A 20,459-nucleotide genomic window follows, 5' to 3' on the forward strand; every position below is an offset into this window, starting at 1 on the left:
CTGATAACTATTTTCCTTTTGAAAAACATCTTATGACCTACCAGTGAGGGTAAATGGAGACTGAATGCTTGATCATTGGCCCTCAAGTTGCCATATTTTCTAAGCTGCCCATGATGAAGGGGGAGTTGTCTGACCCCGAGCCAGAAAGTTGAATGTTGACAGCAACAACCTTCATCAGGAAAAGTAGTATAAGTGAGATGAGAATTAGGTAGGTCCCAAGACACAACAGCAAATGGCTCAGATTCCCATAAGTCCTACTGGAGCTACATCTTCTTTTTTCTCTCATCCTGCACCAATATCTCATGGGAAATTCACAATGACCAGTTAAATGATGAAGAAAATATTCAGACGATTTTGCACAATATTCTGGCACCACCCATCTGAAGAGTTGTAGCACTGCAGCCCCATTCCATGGGTAGCCCTGAAGGACAATGGTGAAAGGAAGTTCTCCCTGTTGGCAGAATTTAGAACAGTACTTCTGATTTTTCTTTTTGCCTGGAAAAAGAAATGTTTTAATGTGTGTGTCTACATTGATTTATAGGCAATGACAATGCTTTGGCTAGCTGTCAAAAATTTGGAAGAAACATAATTAGAAAATTGATGACAAGAAGGTCTGGGGATGAGATAGTGACCTCTCTGAATGAGCACAGAGTGTAAGGATATTTATATCACATGTAAATACACGCGAATGAGTAACTTCAGCTGAAAAGGAACTTAATGATCAAATGGAGCAGATAATTCATTATGTAGGTGTCAGTCAGCCTCTTTTGAAAACCACTCCATCCTTGGCAATGTGTTCACGCATAAAGAGGTCACGACAGCAGGAATAGAGGTTATGCTTTCACTCGGTATCATGGACTTCTAATCACCAAAGCCAATCTGTCTATACTACTTCTGAGTTCCCAGCCTGCCAACAGCAGAAACCAAGACTGATTCCCTGAAATAGCATAATTCCCTGGGAGATAAGTGGCACCACTCCCTTATGAAAAAGGAAGCATTTTGTTCTCACTGAAATAGACACCTATTCTGGATATGCATTTGCCTTCCCTACATGCAATGTTTTGATCAAAACACCATCCAAAGATTTACAGGGACTTCCCTGGTGGTCCAATTGTAAAGAATCCGCCTTCCAATGCAGGAGACATGGGTTCAATCCCTGGTCTGGGAACTAAGATCCCACATGCCGCGGGGCCACTAAGCCCAAGCATCACAACTACTGAGCTCGCGCGCCTCAACTACAGAGCCCTCATGTCACAAACTACAGAGCCCACGTGCCCTGGAGCCCATGCGCCACAACTAGAGAGAAGCCTGGGTGCCACCACGAAGAGCCCATGTGCTGCACCAAAAAGATCCCGCATGCCTCAACGAAGATCCCCCGGGCCGCAACTAAGACCTGACGCAGCCAAAAAAAATAAAGAAAATAAACAAATAAAATAACAAAGATTTACGGAAAACTTATTCATCACTGTGGTATTCCGCACAGCACTGCTCCTGACCGAGGAACTCACTGTAGAGCAAACAAGTTCATCAATGGCTTACGCTAATGGAATCCACTGAGTTGGCCTCATACTACAATGCAATGGCCTTCTGAAGACTCAGTTAGTTACAGTGCCACCTAGGGGACAAAACATTGTGCGCATGGCTAATATCCACCAGCATGAGGTAATGCTCTCAACGGCAATCAATATATGGTGATGATTTTCTTATAGCAAGGATTCCTGGGTCCAGGAATCACTATGTGGAAATGAGAATGGTTCCTCTCACTATTACCCTTAATGATCCTCAGAAAAAGTTTTGCTTTTCATAACCACAACTTTGTAGTCTGATAGTTTAGTCGTCTTAGTTCACAAAATATGAGTGCTTCCACAAGGAGACACAACAATTGTTCCATTAAATTGGAAGGTAAGAGTGCCACCTGACCGTGTTAGACTACTTATACAGCTGAACCAACAGGCAACAAAGGTTACAGCTCCATCTGGAGTTATTAATTCTACCTGTCGAGGACAATTTGGGAGTTTGTTTGTTTGTTTGTTTGTTTTTTATACAACACAACAGGTAAGGATGCAGGAGATCTTTAGGGTATGGGTCAGTTTCAATCATTCGGAAAGCATATACTAATACAGTTAGAAATGCAAAAGAATTAAAGAGGGTATTCCTTGAGAAAACTTAAGGAGAAAGGAAGCAAGAATAGGCAAGGAAAGCCTTCAGACCATAATTCAGATCTGATATCTGTGAGTACAGACTGGTAAATCAAGCCTCTGACTGTGAGACAGCTTGAAAAAGTTCTGGTTAGTCCCATAAGGATCTTGAGCCAAAGGTTTCCCATAGAGAAGTCCCTTATTAGGCCAAATAGTCAGGCCCTAGTACCCGCAAGATGCTCAGTTATTGGCTGGGCGTTCCCTGAAAGAGCATGACCTCAGTCTGAATGCTGTAGCAGATCCTGAAGGTGCCACCACTGTCAGCTCGCTGCACTCCTTTTGGCAGGTTGTCTCTTGAAGGAGATCAGAGTGGTGCACCCCTATAACTGAAAGTCCACCCATTATACTGTGCACACTCATTTCTTCATACACATTCAAGAGGAGATCTTCTGTGGTTCTGGTGAGCCTCTCCCCTTGAGAGGAAATTTATTAGAGGGATGAACTGTAGCGCCCATCACTGAAGGTGGCCTTGGGTCTGCAGCTGGTACTCAATATCTTCTGTCCCCACTGTGTATTCTAAATTCTTTTCACTCTTCGCCATCACCTGGACAGTTCTCTTATTTACCTGGTAATATGACCTATACCTCCTTCCTATGACTTTTGGGCCCCTGTTCGCATATGCTTTTCAGGCATAGATTGCTTCATTTGCCCATTTGTAATCCAAATGGCAGGAGACATCCAAGTGGAACACCTAAATTACATAATTATTCCTACCTGCCCCCACTGTGTAACTGCAGTCCTCCTTCCTCCTTCTTCTTTCCGATCAGGGTCAATTATCTGTGCTAAGATGTTAGCAACTCTTCTCTACTTGTCCATACACACAAGGAATCCAAAGTGATCAAGTGGTAGCCACGGTTATAGCTCAATGAGACCTTTGTTTTGTCTCATAGAAACAGTGAGCATCCTTTGGGGACCAGGACTTCTGACCTTGTAGAGCCCAGAGTTGGGATGGGAGGCAGAAAGTCTCCCAGCAGGTCACTGTGTTAGTAAGTGCAGCCAATCCTGCCTCTATCTCTTGGTTTCTAGACCTATGTGTTTATATTATTCAACTCCTATGCCAACAGGAGACAACTGGACCCCCCAAAAACTTTACAGTGTGTCAAATTCCTTAATCTTCATAGGACTTATCTCCTACACTCTGGAGGGTATGTGTCTTATTAATGCTCCTGGCAAGCTAGCCCCTTCTTGCTCATTCTGTCCAACCAGCATGATATCATCAATGTAACAGATCAATGTGCTCTTTTATAGGATGTCCGGATGGTCCACATTTCTGCCTGGGAAGAGTTGGAGTCTCTCACATGGCCTCCACTGACACCACAGGAGGAGTAACCTCAATAGCAACGAGCAGTGGTGAAAGTCATTACTGTCCACTAGGCCTCCTCTAACACTATCCCAGGAAGAGATGCCTCTTTACTGCTGGGTGGTATGGAATCTATTTTCCCCATGAGGTCTTCACTGACACCTTGGGGTGGGAGGTCTCATTACTCCCAGTGGGAATAAAGGTCCTGGCTCCCTGCTTGGCCTTCTCTAACACTATCCCAGCAAGGGCATTGGAATGCCTCCTTACAGCCTGGCAATGGTAGAATTCTAGGCCTTTGCTGTTGTGAGAGTGGGGGGGATGAAACCATAGCTTTTTTTTCTGCGGTGTTTAGTCAGAGTAGAACAGTTATTGTCTAAAACTTTTCTGTCTTGCTAGCATACCCCTTTCCTGGTCCTTTAACTAGAAGGAACAGGCTTTTGTTGGAGCTATTATTGTCTGTGCCTGTTGGCATTTCCAGGTTGTGGATTCTTTAAGTTTGGGATACCTGGGGCAAATATAAAACCCAGAGAATTCACCACCATGTTATTCCTTGAGTACCAAGGTCCCTGGACAGTTGGCTTTCTCTCCACCTTTCAGAGTCTTCCTATGTTTATTTTACATATAAAGGTCAGGAATTTTTAGTTATCAGCAGAAGGCATAGAAAAAAAGCACATCTGCTCCATCTTCCTGGAAGAGGAAGTGCCGTTTGTGTCTTTTAAATTTTAGGTCTGATCGTAACACTCAATGCATTAAACTCTCCAATAACCTCCCTTAATATCTAGAGTAAAACCCAAAGTCCTAATAATGGCCAACTAGGTCCTATATGAATTAGCTACCTGTTTGCCTAATATTTTCCTCCTTACTCAGTCTCCAGTACCTAGAAGAGGATTGGCCCCAAATAGGTAATCAATAAATACTTTTTAATTAATGAATTAAGGTATCTCTTTTTAATACTGAAAACAATCAATCGAGCACCGACATGCCCAGAGAGACAAGTCCCTTGTGTCTCTCTTTGGGCCTGCATTCCTTGAATTATCCAAGAATCCAAGAGGCTTGCTCATTCCAAAGGGGCTGTAGTAGAAAGAATTATAAAGATGTCCCCCCGAGATTTCTTGCCCTAATGCCAGGGAATGTGAGTATGATAAAATATCAGGCCCATGAATACATCATGCTGCATGGCAAAAGGGACTTTGCCAATGTAATTAAGGCTACTAATTAGTTGACCTTAGGTTGTTAATTAGTTAATTGACCTCAAGACAGAGAGAGTGTTCTGGATTACCCAGCTGGGCCTAATGTAATTACATCAGCCCTTTAAAAGCAGAAGAGGAAGGCAAAGAGATGGGAAGCATGAGAAAGACTTGACATGCCATTACTGGTATGAAGATGGGGGGGGCCACATGAGAAAAAGGGTGAATTAAGGAGTTGAAAGAGGCCCCCTGGTCAATAGCTAGCAAAGAAACACGAACTCAGTCCTACAGCCGCAAGGCACTGAATTCTGCCAGCAACTCTAATGAGGCTGGAAGCAGATTCTCATCCCCAGATGAGAGCCCAGCCTGGTCAACACCTAGATTTCTGTCTCTGAGACTCTGAGCAGAGAATCCACCCATGCTGCACTCAGACTTCTGACCTATAGTACAGTGAGCTAATAAATGGATATGGCTTAAACCTCTATATTTGTGATTTGTTACACAGAAATAGAAAAACATATAGGGCCCATTCCTGTGTCCAAGTGCCAAAAAACAGAGAAAGTGCTAGAGGAGCTAATTAGTTCCTTATTTCCTCTACACATATTAGTTTTCTGCTGCCATTGCTTCTGTTAATATGTTTACGCTATTGCTGTTGAAAAAAACTCATCTTGCATGGTTAACACATCCTTGCCCACCACTGTGGTGAAGCATATGTTGTCCAGCTCTCAGAACAGTGTTATTATTCCTAAAGGAAGCTTGGGTTCACAAGCTTACCACTAAAGAATTACAACCAAAGATTGTACTTACTCACTGGCTCAGTCGTTGCTTTTCAAAGAATGCTGCTACACCACGGTGGCTTGGTCCAGGAGTCCTTGTAGCTGCGGCCATGACTGTGCTGGAATCAGCCTTCCTCAAGAACAGCCTAGGCCAGTGATAAGAAAATACTGGTCACACAGGAGGCAGAATGGTTTTGATTTGCCATCACACTTAAACATAGTTTAATATGAATGGCAAGTATTGAATTCTGTTCCCCCCGCCCTCCCCGAATCCATATGTTAGAGTCCTAATGTTTGGTACCTCAGAATGTGACCTCCTTTGGAGATAGGGTCTTTCTAGAAGTAAGTTATGGTCATTAGGTTGGACCCCAATGCAATATGACTCGTGTCGCTTATTGTAATAGGCAAGGCCGGGGCGGGAACGCAGCCATTAGCTCGCGGCTGTTCGTGGGAGGCCTTTCTCTCGAGACCGTTATCGCGAGACTATTAGCGAGTGATCATTAGCGCGAGACCGCGAGACCGCGAGACCGCGAGACCTGCAGACCTGCAGACCTGCAGACCATTAGCGAACAATTAACTCACAGTGTTCCTCGGGGCAGAGAGTGTGGAGAGAGGCAGGTGGCTGCCTTCTCCCCGGGGCCCTCCAGGCCCTCAGTGCTCAGGCCGGCAGGTGAGCTGGAGGGTCCGGGGACAGGCTAAGGGCTGTGTCCCGCAGGGCTCCAGAGCTCTCGCCACGGCTGCCCAGTGGCCGGGCCCAGGCCTTGGAGCAGCAGCATACTAATTCTTTACTAAGCTCTCTGAGGTTGCAAGGAAAAGACAAGCCAAGTTAGATGATGTTAGGTTATTATAAAGATACCCTAGAAAATAAAGAAGCATGGAAACCCATCACAGCAGCTATATTTATTCAGAAGTGCATCATGACATTGAGGTCCATGAAGAACCAGAACAAAGGCCCATTTTCACCCAGTATGTTTCAGACCGAGGCCTAGAAACCCACCTCCTATTGGGGCAGCCACCCATTAGTGAGACTATCCAATATGGAACACCCCAATTGGGCTGGATTTTGCACCGAGCTATCTCAGTAGCAGATGACATACCGTTATGTCCATACCATATAAATTTACATTATGCAGGGCACCTAACCATGGCTGGATCCCTGGGTGCTGTATCTATTTAATTTTATGCACCTGGAATAAACCATGGTGTCTTAGATGCTCATTTCCTTACAAAGGGTCTGAAAGCTGTACTTGTCTACTATTCCTGTCTGGTATCACTGCTTCTGGAGGTAGGTGCTATCTGAATAACAAAACGTTGGTTCTCAAACATGAGTTTGTAATATTAACCTGTGATGTTTATTTAAAGTGTAGATGTCAATCCACAGTGCCTAGATGTTTTGACTGGATAGATCTAGAGGGAGACCAGTACGTCCATTTTTAAAAAACACCTTCAGTGTTTCTGATGAATATAGTAGAGGATCACACTTTGAGGAATTCCATATAGAGAAAACCCAGGAATTGATGTTTTCTCAGTGTACTTTGCTTTGTCCAGAGTCACTTGAAGTTATTCAGAGTTTAATCTGGTCATATAATCTTGCACTAAGTTTCTTTAAAGTGTGACATTTCAGAATAGGGCCAAGATACCCATAGAATGAGAAGAGAGCTCCCAAGAGGAAAAAAAAAAGGGTTTTAGATGTTACCTATCACATCAAAATTAGAAAAAAATCTGTGTCAGAAATGATTCTGTGCAAAGTGGCCATAATTCACAATCATCAGCACCTCTACACTGTTAGACGCCATTAGAATGGGGGCCATTAGAAGACTCCACCCAGCTGGACTTGGAAACTTGATGAGATTGTAGCCCAGTGACAGATGGTAGCAGGGAAAATAATGCAAAACACAACTCAATGATAGCTGGAAATGAGGTTGCATATTGAGAGGTAGCACACCATAATCTTTAACTAATGAGAAATTAAGTTCATTTAACTAAGCTTGTCTAAGCCCTCACTATTAGGTTGTGTGAGATTTTAGGAAAAAAAAACTTTGCCAAACAAGAATAGACCATTTCTTTAATAGAGAACTTAAACATAATCATTTGTCTTCTTATATTGATTGTTAGATATTTCCATTACCAAGCTTTCTTTGAAATACTTTTTAATTGATTACTTCTAGGTTTAATAGGTAAGTGTTTATAAAGCATCAGTGGGAAATTTTGCTGCTAGGTAGCAATGTAAAACTTACAAATCATTTGTTAGGAAGCAATAGAGGTGATCTCTCCTCTACATGTAACTCCTGAAAAGATTAAATGGGTAATACTTCTAAAATATTATGGAAGATTTAATTAAAACTACATGATTCAGCATATAGGATTTGGAGAAGCAGTGTCTGTCAGCAAGAATGGGAAGATGGGCTCTGGAAAACAGATCAGAAAGGCTAAGCATGAAAGAAGCTAGGGTCGGTTAAGAGCTAAGACAGCACAAAGGACCCAAAAACAGTGGTTGAGAGCATAGGTCATAATTCTCTCTCTCTCTTTTTCTCCCCCCAGGTTTATAATCCTAACTAACTCTTCACTATCTGTTAAGCAGGGATAATAACAATATCTGTTTCACAGGACTGCTGCAAATAGTCAGTGAGTTAACACAGGTAAAGGACTTCGGACAGTGCCTGACACATAGTAAGTTTCAAGTAGCTCTTGGCTCTTATTATTAACAGGAGATCCATGCTACTCTAAGACAGAGGGTTTAAGTAATAAAACCTTCCCCATAAGCAAGCCAGATCCCTTCTTCTCTTTCAGTTTAAACTCATATTCTCTTATTCTGTCATTATGGCAATAGGGGCTAGCCGGACACTTTTCTCTGCATGATGACCCTTCACACTCTGAATGATTTCATGTAATCAGAAACATTTGTGGATGTAGAGCTCTTCAGGGAAAAGCGTGTCCCAATCTAATTTCACAAAGTAGTGTCAGGAAGGAAACAATCAATGAGGTTACTGCAAATCAAAGCACTTTAGGGAAACTCTTTTAATCCATCTTTAGGCCAGTAAAGCATGGAGAGAGAATCACTGATGTGCAAAAGATGTGTAAGAAAGGTGTTCTTACAGCTATATTTTTTACTATATGTTGAGCTAAAATTAAATGTGGGGAAAGGTCTAATCTTTTAAATCAAAATAATTTAGGGTCTGTTTCCATATTAAGATATCAGAGTATTTGTTTTGAATCTTGGATTTTATAATACATGATTTTAGTTTTTTCTAATCTTGGTTTTAGTCTTCTGTTTTAAGTAACAACTTGAAGGCAGAGGACAACACTTACACGTATTTAGATTCTCACAAACCCAGGAAATCTTCTACCTATTATAAGTGTTCATTAAACATTAGTCCTCTATGAGTCCATAGTAGTCAAATTAGAAATTGAGGAACTAACTTAATTATTTCTGAGCTGTTTATTGAAAATAATGGCAACTGGTGAACATCACACAGTAATATAAATGTCCCATAAATATGTTTCTTCAAACCATGAAGACAGATAGTAAATAATATGTAAACCACATTTTTTTAAACATCTTTATTGGAGTATAATTGCTTTACATTGTTATGTTAGTTTCTGCTGTATAACAAAGTGAATCAGCTATACGTATATCCCCATATCCCCTCCCTCTTGAGCCTAAAATATGGAACGCTTCACGAATTTGTGTGTCATCCTTGCGCAGGGGCCATGCTAATCTTCTCTGTATCGTTCCAGTTTATATGTGCTGCCAAAGTGAGCGCCACATTTTCTTTAATAGGCACTGAGAGTGCTCATGGGCCAGTTGGGGGATCCGTGGGCGAGGCTTCCCAGTGCCTCATGGGTGGGGTTCTTGGTGGAGTCCGTGATGCATTTAGTAGGACCCGAGTCCCTTTACTGCCCTCTTCGAGTCCTCTCTCTTCACCTCCCTCTTCCCTCTAGTCCTGCAGCTCCTGACTCAGTACTCTGTAGGGGACGAGAGAGAAATGTGCCTCTTTGGCAACGTCCCACACAGGGGGGGAAGCTAAGTTCTGACTCATGCACTCACTTTCCCTCATGGGAGAAATCACAGGCCAGAAAGTTCCCACTTGGCACTAAGCTGTGCCCCTTTTTTTGGGGGGGGGTGACACAGGTAAAGTTCCTCTTAACCTCTATAATGCATCCTGACTTGTATTGTTTGGCTCCAGTGGTGTGCTGAACTTCTCCACTGGAAACCTGGAAAAGAAAGGCTCTCTCATCCACGGGTGATTGTCTAAGACACTGTTCTCCCGGGACTCCCAAGCTGCAGCCAAGAGAGGCTGGAGCCAGTTCACAGGCCACTGCTGAGTCCGTAGACAAAGGCACTTTTGCCTGTGGATTGAAGTCAAGTTGTTGTTGTTAGGATGGGGGATACGACAAAGGACGTCTTATTAGCGATGACGCTGAGGTCACCCTTGAACATATACTTAACTCATACAGATTCCTCCCTAATGGAGCAATGTGCTTTGTTCCCTGTGTTATATTGTCACATCACCTGCCTCCCTGGAATCAATACCAGCCTCAGGCCTTCCCAGACTTCTTTTCATTGTCATTGAGTTCTGAGGTCGTTTCATTAGACTACTCAAATCCCTGTAAGAAATAAATCAGAGCCTTTGACACTACAGACCCAGAGTTCTTCCTTTCAAGTAGTATCAGGATAAGTTTTACATATTAAACATTAATATGTGTAATTTTTCTGCTGTTTCCCACAACACAGAATTGAAAGATATATAACAAAAGAGAATCAGAATGTTTCAGGGTGATTTTTTTCCTAAGAAGTCTAGAATATTTTTTAAAAAATTTTTATCATTCATGTCTTCTCGCCCATATGTACTTGGGAAATGGTAAAAGTGCTGCAAATTACAGGAGATCATGTGATGTGAATCTAAATATTAGAATCCAATGAGTACAAACTGTGAACTATAACTTTGCAATACTCTTCCAGTAATTGTATGAGATTAAATGTTTCCCTTGCATTTTGAATTCTTTTTTTTTTTTTTTAATGAGCTTATTTATTTATTTATTTATTTTTATTTTTGGCTGTGTTGGGTCTTCGTTTCTGTGCGAGGGCTTTCTCTAGTTGCGGCAAGCGGGGTCCACTCTTCATCGCGGTGCGCGGACCTCTCACTATCGCCACCTCTCTTGTTGCAGAGCACAGGCTCCAGAGGCGCAGGCTCAGTAGTTGTGGCTCATGGGCCTAGTTGCTCCGCAGCATGTGGGATCTTCCCAGACCAGGGCTTGAACCCGTGTACCCTGCATTGGCAGGCAGATTCTCAACCACTGCGCCATGAGGGAAGCCCCTTGAATTCTTTGAACTGTAAGGTTAATCTGTTATTTCATGTTCTATAGAATTTTACTTTGCTTTTGCTCATGTTTGTTTTCATCTTCTATGTTTATAGTTTAGGCAGTTCCTTACTGAATTGTCATCTGCAGGTGAGGTTGGTGAATAACTGCTGATATCATTTAAACTGTGGACAATATATAAGCGCCCCAAATATTCCTTACTTACTGAACTTTCCACTCTTTTAAAATTAAAACATTTCATGTCCATTAATCTCCTATTAAAATTCAGATGTGATACTTGGAATAAATAATGTTTTAAGTCATTATCATTCACTAACACATCTTGTAATCAACTTAGTAAATATACATAGTTCATTGAATCTTAAGTGGATAAGTTTTATAAATAATTCAATTACTCTTTTCGTGGATTTATTATTTTTAGTGCTATCTATTTAAAAACTGTATTTTAACTTTTGACCAAATTAGAGCAGTTTAATATACAATTCCTGATAGGTTAATGAATACTTATTTCAGTGATAGACTTTTTTTTTTAGTAAAATAAGAGATTGAGGTGAGGAAGCAGAGATATTAGCTTAAACTTCAGTGGTACTTACAATATAAGTGTAATATGAACTTAAGAAGTTTATAGGTCCAAGAATCAAACACTAAAACCTAAAATGGAAGTTTAATAAACTCTTTTCAACTGTTACAAATTAAAGAACAACTCTATAGAAAGGAAACGACTCACACACACACACGACCAACAAATGTTAAAAATCTTCCAATAAATATTTAAAACTAAAGTGTACATTAAAATAATAATGTGATATCAGACATTTTTACCTCTCAATTTGTCATACTTTAAAAGTTGATAACAACGATTGTACCGAGAAAAAAACAGGTAATCCCTTACATTGATGGAGGCAACGTTAATTGATACAGCCTTCTTGCCAATTGGATGAGAGGTACACAAACTTTCTGGCAATTAAAAGATACATACCAAATATCTTGAAATACATGTTTATCAAGTCAGAAATACCTCTGCTAAAAAGTTGTTCTGAGAAAATAATGTATCTGCAAAAATTTAGCTGTATAATTAAAGGCTGTAAGTGTCCAATAATCTGAGTGAAGGAAGTAACTGTGTTTCTTAAATTATTGGCTAACCTTTTAAAATTATGTTCTAGAAACATGTTTATTGACGTAAAATTATTTAAAATTATTGCTTATGTGAAAACCCATTTTTTGAAAAGAATATAAATATCAATGCATGTAAATATATTCCCCAAATTACATACCTATGTGGTGGGAATTTGTGTAATATCTATATTTTTTACATTGGTTCATCTATATTTATAATTTTGTTCAGTGAATATGTACTTAAAGTTTTTTAAAGTAATCTAATAATTATTATATACAAATGGAATATGCCGTAAGTATATCATCCAAAAAAAGAAAATCTCCTTAAGCAGTGATCCTTTCTAATGAAGGAAAATCAGAAAATGTATCAGAAACTCTTCGAGCCATACACTCAGCACAATGTCCTCATCTCCGACAAATATTTTTCTTCACCCCAGTGGCAGAGCCCATAGCTGTATTTATAATGGCTAATGCTGGTGGTACGAAGTACGTACATTTGTGCAAACAAAGCCACTCAGGGTCTCTTCCTCTTCTGGAACTGGAATTCATACTGATCCCAGAGCCAAAGGTAGAGAAAATAGGTTTACCGAGAGAGCTAGAAAGAAGGTGAAGAAAGAGTAGAGAAGATGGGAGACCATAGAGTACCAGAAAGACAAAAAGGACTAATCTTAGTTTCAGGCTGTTTTCTAAAGCTGACCAGGCCTGATTGTACTTCCTGTCCCAGGATTCCAGGAGAAACCTATATGGTCTGTTTTGTTCTTAACCAGTTTAAGTAAGTTTCTGTTATTTGCAAAGAAAAAGCATAGATTAAGAAATGGTCTATCACTTAAGAAAAAATAGAAATCACACCAACTATTTTAACAAGAGAATATAATAGAAAAGAGTTGATTTAGATCCTGGAGAGCTGAAAAGACAAAAGAGAGAACACTGAAGTACGGTAGAGGAAGCTACCACCCCTAGGGCTGGGATAATAAAGAGAAGAGAGTGGGAATACTAGAAGAAATAGTAGTTTGAGGACAGATTGCCTGGCTGGGGCTTGTAACTCAAAATCCTAGAGGATAGGTGTCAGGGAGCTGGGACTCAGATATGTGAGGAAAGGATACCAGCCAACTGGTGCTGGTCTCTCTGAGAAGACAAAATGAGACAGGTTTTTTAAATTTTGGGAGGAGAAGTGGAAACTAGAACCAACTGCTACTGTACCTACTGCCCAGGTGAAAAATCATTGCTCAGATGATGTTGACAGTCACAGGACGCAAAACAGGAAAGAACATGTCCCTTTTTCCTTCTCCAGGCCTCCAGTCTTTCTTTAGAATTCTCTATTGTCAAAGTCTAACAGGGAGACAGCTGGCAAAACAGAAACGTGATTTGCAGAGTCCCAGCCCTAGTAAGACAAGGCAGAATATAAAAGAGTCGGTTTGAAACAGAAAGAAAATGGCTTAATAACAAGTAAATATGGTAAAAGTAAATTTTATGTTACTTCTAAATTTTATGTTTATGCCAAATACACAGTCTAAAAATACTTTCAAAATGAATGAAAGCACTATAGAGAAATCATAGGAACCACTCAGTAGATAAATGAACAAATTCAGGGGAAATTTGCTATTTTGGCAGCCTGTGTCCTACTAAAAAGTCTTTTAATTAGCTTTGTTTAGCCCTAAATATAATTTAGTTTGTGAATTTAGAAGCAATTTTGTATGTTTCAGTTGAACAAAAATGAAAAATTAAGTTGGTAACATTTTTGTTCAAACACATTGAATTTCAACAGTACCAAAATGAAATATAAGACCAGAAAGTCAAAAATAAATGGTAACTACGTGAGGTGATGGATATGTTAATTGGCTTGATTGTGGTAATCATTTCACAATGTATGCATATATCAAAACATCCATTGTATTCCTTAAATACATGCAATTATTTGTTAAAAAAAACAGAAAAAATTAAATACTCCTAAATCTATTGAAGAAATTGAATCAATTATTTAATTATTTTTATAAAACAAAGAAAAGCACATTCTTCAAAAGCTTCACCAGAGAAAATTTCCATACATTTAGGTAAGAAATAATGCCAATTTTATTCTAAGAGCTTTTTATGCTTTTTTGGGGGGGGGAGGGGCAGGCGGCCACACTGCGGTATGCAGGATCTTAGTTCCCCAACCAGGGATCGAACCCATGCCCCCTGCAGTGGAAGCATGGATTCTTAACCACTGGACTGCCAGGGAAGTCACCAATTTTAGATAAACTCTTTAAAAGAGTAGAAGAAGAGTAAATACTTCCCATTTCACTTTATGCCAACATAGATATTACAAGAAAGAGAAATTACAGACCACTCTCTTGCAAATATAGATGCAAAAATCCTTTTAAAAATTGTTAAATCAAATATAGGCATATATGAGAAGAATAAGGCATCATAACTAACTGGGGTTTATCCCAGGAGTGCAAAGTTGGGTAAACATTAAAAATTAATCAGTGTAATTTTCTACATTAATAGAATGAAAGAGAAAAGATGATCATTTTAAGAGGTGTCAAAAAGGTATCTGATAAAATTCAATACCTACTCATGATTTTAAAAAGCTCTTAGCATACTGGGACTAGAAAGGAATGTTCTTAATCTTATAATGGTTGTCTATGAAAAACCCATAGCTAACATTGTACTTGATGATGAAAGAGTAAATGCTTTCACCCTGAAGCCAGGAATAAGATTCAAATGCCCGCTCTCACCACGTCTATTCAACATTGTACTAGAGGTCCTGGCATGTGTAATAAGACAAGTAAAAGAAATAAAAGGTACAAAGGTCAAAAAAGAGGAAGCAAAACTTTATTTGCACATGACATGTGTGTGTATGTTTTTTTAATCCAGAAAAAATATACAGGAAAACTATTGGAACTAATAAATGGGTTTGGCAAAATTGCAGGATTAACAAGGTTAATACACAAAAATCAAGTTTTTTCTGTATACTGGCAATAAATCAGTAGAAAGTAAAATATTAAATGAACATCATTTGCAACAGTATCAAATACCTAAAATTAAATCTAATAGAAAATACAAAAATTCTCTACAATGAAAATTTCAAAACTTTATTAAGAAAAATCAAGTAATTAAATATAGCATTCACCACATTTATAGTTTGGGAGCCTTAATATTTTTAGGACATCAGTTATCCCCAAATCAACCATGGTTTCAATGCAATCCTGACCAAAAATCCAGAAAGGTGTGTGAGTGTTTGTCATAGTGTAAACTGGCAAGATGCTCCTAAGAGTTATATAAAAATTCAAAGAAACTTGAATAGACAAGACAAACTTGAAGAAAAACAAATTTGGAGGACTTAGACTATAATATTTTAACATTTATTATCATGCCACAATAATTAAAACTCTGGCATTGGTGCAAGGACAAATAAATGGAACAAGGGAATCAAATAGCCAAGGCACCACAGCAATTCAGTGGGAAATGAATAGCTTTTCAGGAAATGGTTCTGCAGTAATTGGATATCTGTATAAATTTTTTAAAGGACCTTGACTCCCTACTTCATACACTATACAAAAATTAAATTGAGATTTGTCAAGGGCAAATGTGAAAGGTAAATAAATAAAGCAAATAGAAAAAAATAGACAGTATCTTTAGTAAATATTTTGGGATAGGCAACTATTTCTTACACAGGACACAAGGAGCAGTAGCAATTAAAAATGGATTTGTTGGACTGCTTTAAAATTAAGAACTTGCGATCATCAGAAGACACCATTATAGGATATGAAAACATTACTGGGAAATGATATTTGCAGTTTATATAACTGTCAGGGGCTTGTATCCAAGATATTTAAGAACTCAAACAAATCCATAAAAAAAAAAAGACAGACAACCCAAGAAAATATTGAGCCATAAACTGAAATAGGCATTACAAAAAGAGGAAATGGAAATGGCTAATAAATGTATAAAAATGTATTCAATTTTATTGCACTACCAACACCATGAAAATGTCAACATGAAAAGAACAAAGATGACAAGGATGTGGAACAATTGGAACTGTCATACACTGCAGTAGACATTTACATTGATATTATCACGTTGAAAAATTGTTTGGCAATACCTACTAATGTGGAATTTACACACACGTTGTCAAGCTTCTATTCCTAGATATGTTCCCACAATGTTTTAAATGTTAATATGAAGAACATATACAAGAACATTCATAGCAATGCTGTTTTAATAGCCCTAAACTGGATAAATATAAATGTCTATTTGCAGTAAAATTGATAAATAAATTGTGGTATATTTTTTTAAAAGGAACACTACAGAGCAATGACAATGATCAAACTACAATTTCATGCAACAGCACAAATATACTGTTGAAAGAAAGAAGCCATAACCAAAAGAGAATATATGCTAAGATCCTATTCATAGAAAGTCAAACAACAGACAAAACTAACCAATTCTATTAAGTCAGGATATTGGTTGCCCTTAGAATGGGAAGAGGGGCTGGATGGGGCATAAAGAGGCCTCCTGAGGTGCTGGTAATGTGCAGGGTAAGTGGGTGTGTTCACTTTGTGAAAACACATTAAGCCACTCTTATGATTTGTGTATTTTTAAAATTGTTATAATCCAATCATATTTACATTAGCAAACCTGAATGGAAGGACTAAGTAGCTAATTAAACAGAAATGAGGAATAATGTGATAACTGGAAGACAGATCCAAAGAAATGTTGATAAAATCAGAAGAAAAAGATGAGGGATTAAAAGATGCAGGAGGTAGAATGACACGTGCTAATATATAAAAAATAGTATTCCAGAAGGATAGAATGGAGAGAATCAGGGAGAACTAATATTGGAAAAGGTAACGGTTAATCATTTACTAAAACTGATGAAAAACTAGAATGTTCAGTTTGAAGAATCACAAGAAATCCAAATGAGGATAAATAAAAACCAATACACACTAAAGTGTAGTGAAACACAAAATACCAACACACCACACATACACATATACTCAAAATTTAAGCAGCAAGAGAAAGAAAAATGATCTAAAAAAGGAATGACAATTATCCTGGAAGCCAGAAAACCGTGGAAAATATCTTCAATCTAGACTTGTATACCGCATGCCTGTACCCTAGATGAAAGTAAATCTGGATATGTGAATTTACTTGCTTCTTGGGAGGGCTTAATTTACAATGTTGAAAATTACCAAAAAGTAAGAAGAATGTTCAAAGATGTTGGACAGCTCCATCTGATGAATATCCTCTAAATCCCATCCTTTGATTGCCCACCAACAGCATGCTAAGCATCCAGATATTAATTCTCTCACCCCAGAAGAATGCTGCTTCAATAAAGGCAAAGCAAAATAAAATATGTTCATTTGCTCCCTAAAGGGGTTCAGAATGAGCCTCCCCATAAAGTGCCACATTGGCATTCCACATTGGCATGTGGAATATTTTGAGCTAAAGGCAACTGAGACCCCATGGGCTCAAGCAAAACTTCTGTTCCTCCCTTAACTACCTAGAAGAATTTAAATTGGGGATCTTTCCCAGAATGAGAATTATTACCAGAGATAAATTTTATCTGAGTGACCCATCTGTATTTCAGGGCAAACATCAGATTACTATACATCTGCTCTTCTTATTGTCCTGTGAATTGCCTTCCTCCCCTTTGAAACCCTAGGCCCTTTTCCCATTCCTTGGCTCAGAATAGCATACATCCCTCATTTAACTCTTCTGTCTTGAAATAAAATAATTTTTTTTTCCTGTTAATCTGTTTCATGTCAATTGATTATTAGACCAGTCAAAAGAACCTTTTAAGGGTAGAGGAAAATTCTTTCTCCCCTACACTCCCTAAAAAGGAATGATCCATAAATTTCATCAGTTACTGCATCCAACTCCAATTTCTACATTCCTAGGTCACATGCTCTCCTCCCCTGGATTACTCACAATGCTGGTTTTGTTTCTTAAATTTTTTTAAATTAAGATATAACTAACGTATAACATTATATTAGTTTCAGGTATACAACATAATTTATATTTGTATATATTGCATAATGAACAACACAATAAGTCTAGCTAGTATCCATCACCAGGCATAGTTACAATGCTGATTTGATATTCTATAATTTATCAGCTAAATTCTAAAAATAACCACCAGCCACAAACCCTATATAAAATACTAGACGAAGTGGGGGAAATAAAACTTGATTAATACTTTAAATACCATTTTCATTTCTACAAATAATCACTAGACCATAGTTGGTGTAAATGACTTCCTTCCATCCTTCCACACTATTCATTCAGTATTTCCTTTGTCCTCAGCCACCTTAGCTCATTAACACTTTTTGACTGGCAAGGAGAACCAAACTTCATTCATTAGAGAAGTGAACGTGTGATGATCCTGCCTGGATGGATATGCTGTAGTGTTCCATTCATTCTAATGAACACGATAGTACAAGAGGACACTAGGGGATCCCAAGGTTCCATCTTACTCCTTCCAGTCCTTATTGTTTACTTTTGTGCAAAATGCCTTCTGCTGCTTTTTAGTATCTTGAGAATAACTACCATTTGTTTGGCACTGCAGCTGGGAATCTTTGGAAAACTTGAGGCCGAAAATACATATACACACCCCAAATTATCTTTAGACAGCATAAATAATATGCCTTCTCCATCTCTGTATTGCTATTTTTATAATGTGTAGATGCATTGCTGATTAATAAAGTACAGTTTATTTCATTATTTCACACATTTAACTTTTATTGAGGGGATTCGGTCCATCTCATCACATGAACCAAGAGTAGGGGTGGAATGGGTGCCCCCAGGAAAAATTTATTCTGTTACCAGAAGAAAGGTCATACCTTTTGAGCAGGGAAAAGCAGCAAATAGTCACCACACGTTTTATTTTCAAAAATCTATATAAGCATGGAAAAATGGGAATGAGAATCGAAGTTTTGAAAATTTGCTAATTCTTATCTCTTCCACTTGAAGCTCTGTATGCAAATACAATGAAGAAAATGACCACCATGATATAATAAAGTGTCAAAAGTCTTAGATTTGGTCTTGCAATATCACAACAAAATTATTTAATATCGGGACTTCCCTGGTGGCACAGTGGTTAAGAATCTGCCTGCAATGCAGGAGACACGGGTTCGATCCCTGGTCCCGGAAGATCCCGCATGCCGCAAAGCAACTAAGCCTGTGTGCCACAACTACTGAGCCCACGTGCCACAACTACTGAAGCCCACGCGCCTAGAGCCCATGCTCCGCAACAAGAGAAGCCACCACAATAAGAAGTCCGTGCACTGCAAAGAAGAGTAGCCCCCGCTCACCGCAACTAGAGAAAGTCTGCGCATGACAACAAAGACCCAACACAGCCAAAAATTTAAAAAAAAATAAAATAAAATTATTTAATATCTATGGACATGAGTTTTCTTGTTCTAAAAATGTGGGGGATGGTCAGGGAGAGAAAGAATTGAATAAGATGAGCTCTAAAGTATCAAAAGCTCTATCACTACCAAAATTCTATGTTTCTTGATCTCTCAAGATTCTTGATTGGAAAAACCTCATTTTTCCTTTTTCTGTTTAAGAAATTGGTATTTTTAGTATGTCATGCTTCCCAATTATTATTCAGATATGCCATGGGAATAATCTTATTGTCTGGTATTAGGGTTTGAGTGAAAACAGAGCTGCACTATCTAATGACAAATATATAACGAAAATTTTTTTATGGAAGTCTGGTTACATATTTTGTTGGGATTGTTTCTCTGATCTGACTAACACATGATTTGGATGCTTTTGCAAGAAAAGGATGGTGTGTTAGGAATAGATTAGAGCTCATCATTAAAACGTGTTGCACTAACACAAGGTACAGAAATCATGCATTTGACTCCAGGAGAATAGTGCCAAACAAATTATAATTGTCATTTTTTCAGTGAACCCTAAACAGGATGCTATAGAATCCTGGATAGAAAGATAATAATCACTATCCTTTATTGAACATCTGCTATGTGACAGCTGTTTTGTATGTTTTCTGTAACACTCTATTATAAACCATATTGAAGTGTTGTATGTAGTGACCACCAGGTAAAATATATGTATGAGGAAATGATGAGATTAGGGCTCAAAGAGATTAATAACATACGTAAACTCACAGATCTGATAATTGGCAGACATGGATCCATTCTCAGGTCTCTTGGATTTTATGAGACCCTTGTTTTTTCCACTTTGAGACCATGGCCTTTTGTAATCTCCAAAAAGGGAACGCTATGTTCCCTGTGAAACATCTCTGCCACATTTGAATCTCAGCAAATATACACCAAATGAGGGAAAGTTTATAAAAATGCAGAAATAATATTGAGGGGTTGTGGCTTTTTAAGAATTGTTATTTATTATCTGGTGGAGCATATGAAATCTTGACATAAAAAAAGAGCGAACTGGCTCTCATTTCTAAATCCATAAGTGCAGTTGATAGTGGTCTTGTAGAAGCTGCCTTACTAGAATATCTAGCAGAAATATGACATTTGGTTACTAATTTAGGAACTGTTTAAGGATAGCAGTTTAATTTCTCTTTGTTTTCCTTGGTATCCAAAATAAA

At 38.5% G+C, this 20,459-nt stretch overlaps 1 protein-coding gene and 1 non-coding gene across 2 annotated transcripts in view; one reads left to right on the forward strand and one right to left on the reverse strand.

The window, feature by feature from the left end:
• The window catches only part of LOC118900518 (testis-specific Y-encoded protein 1-like), a 79,726-nt gene that overhangs the window by 33,788 nt on the left and 25,479 nt on the right, over window positions 1–20,459 (forward strand).
• Window positions 9,123–9,225, reverse strand: LOC118901408. Its single transcript, XR_005021381.1, has one exon. It is a non-coding gene; the product is annotated as a U6 spliceosomal RNA (small nuclear RNA).

Source organism: Balaenoptera musculus, chromosome 9 (genome assembly GCF_009873245.2).
Source record: "Balaenoptera musculus isolate JJ_BM4_2016_0621 chromosome 9, mBalMus1.pri.v3, whole genome shotgun sequence".
In the NCBI taxonomy this organism is placed as follows: Eukaryota; Metazoa; Chordata; class Mammalia; order Artiodactyla; family Balaenopteridae; genus Balaenoptera; species Balaenoptera musculus.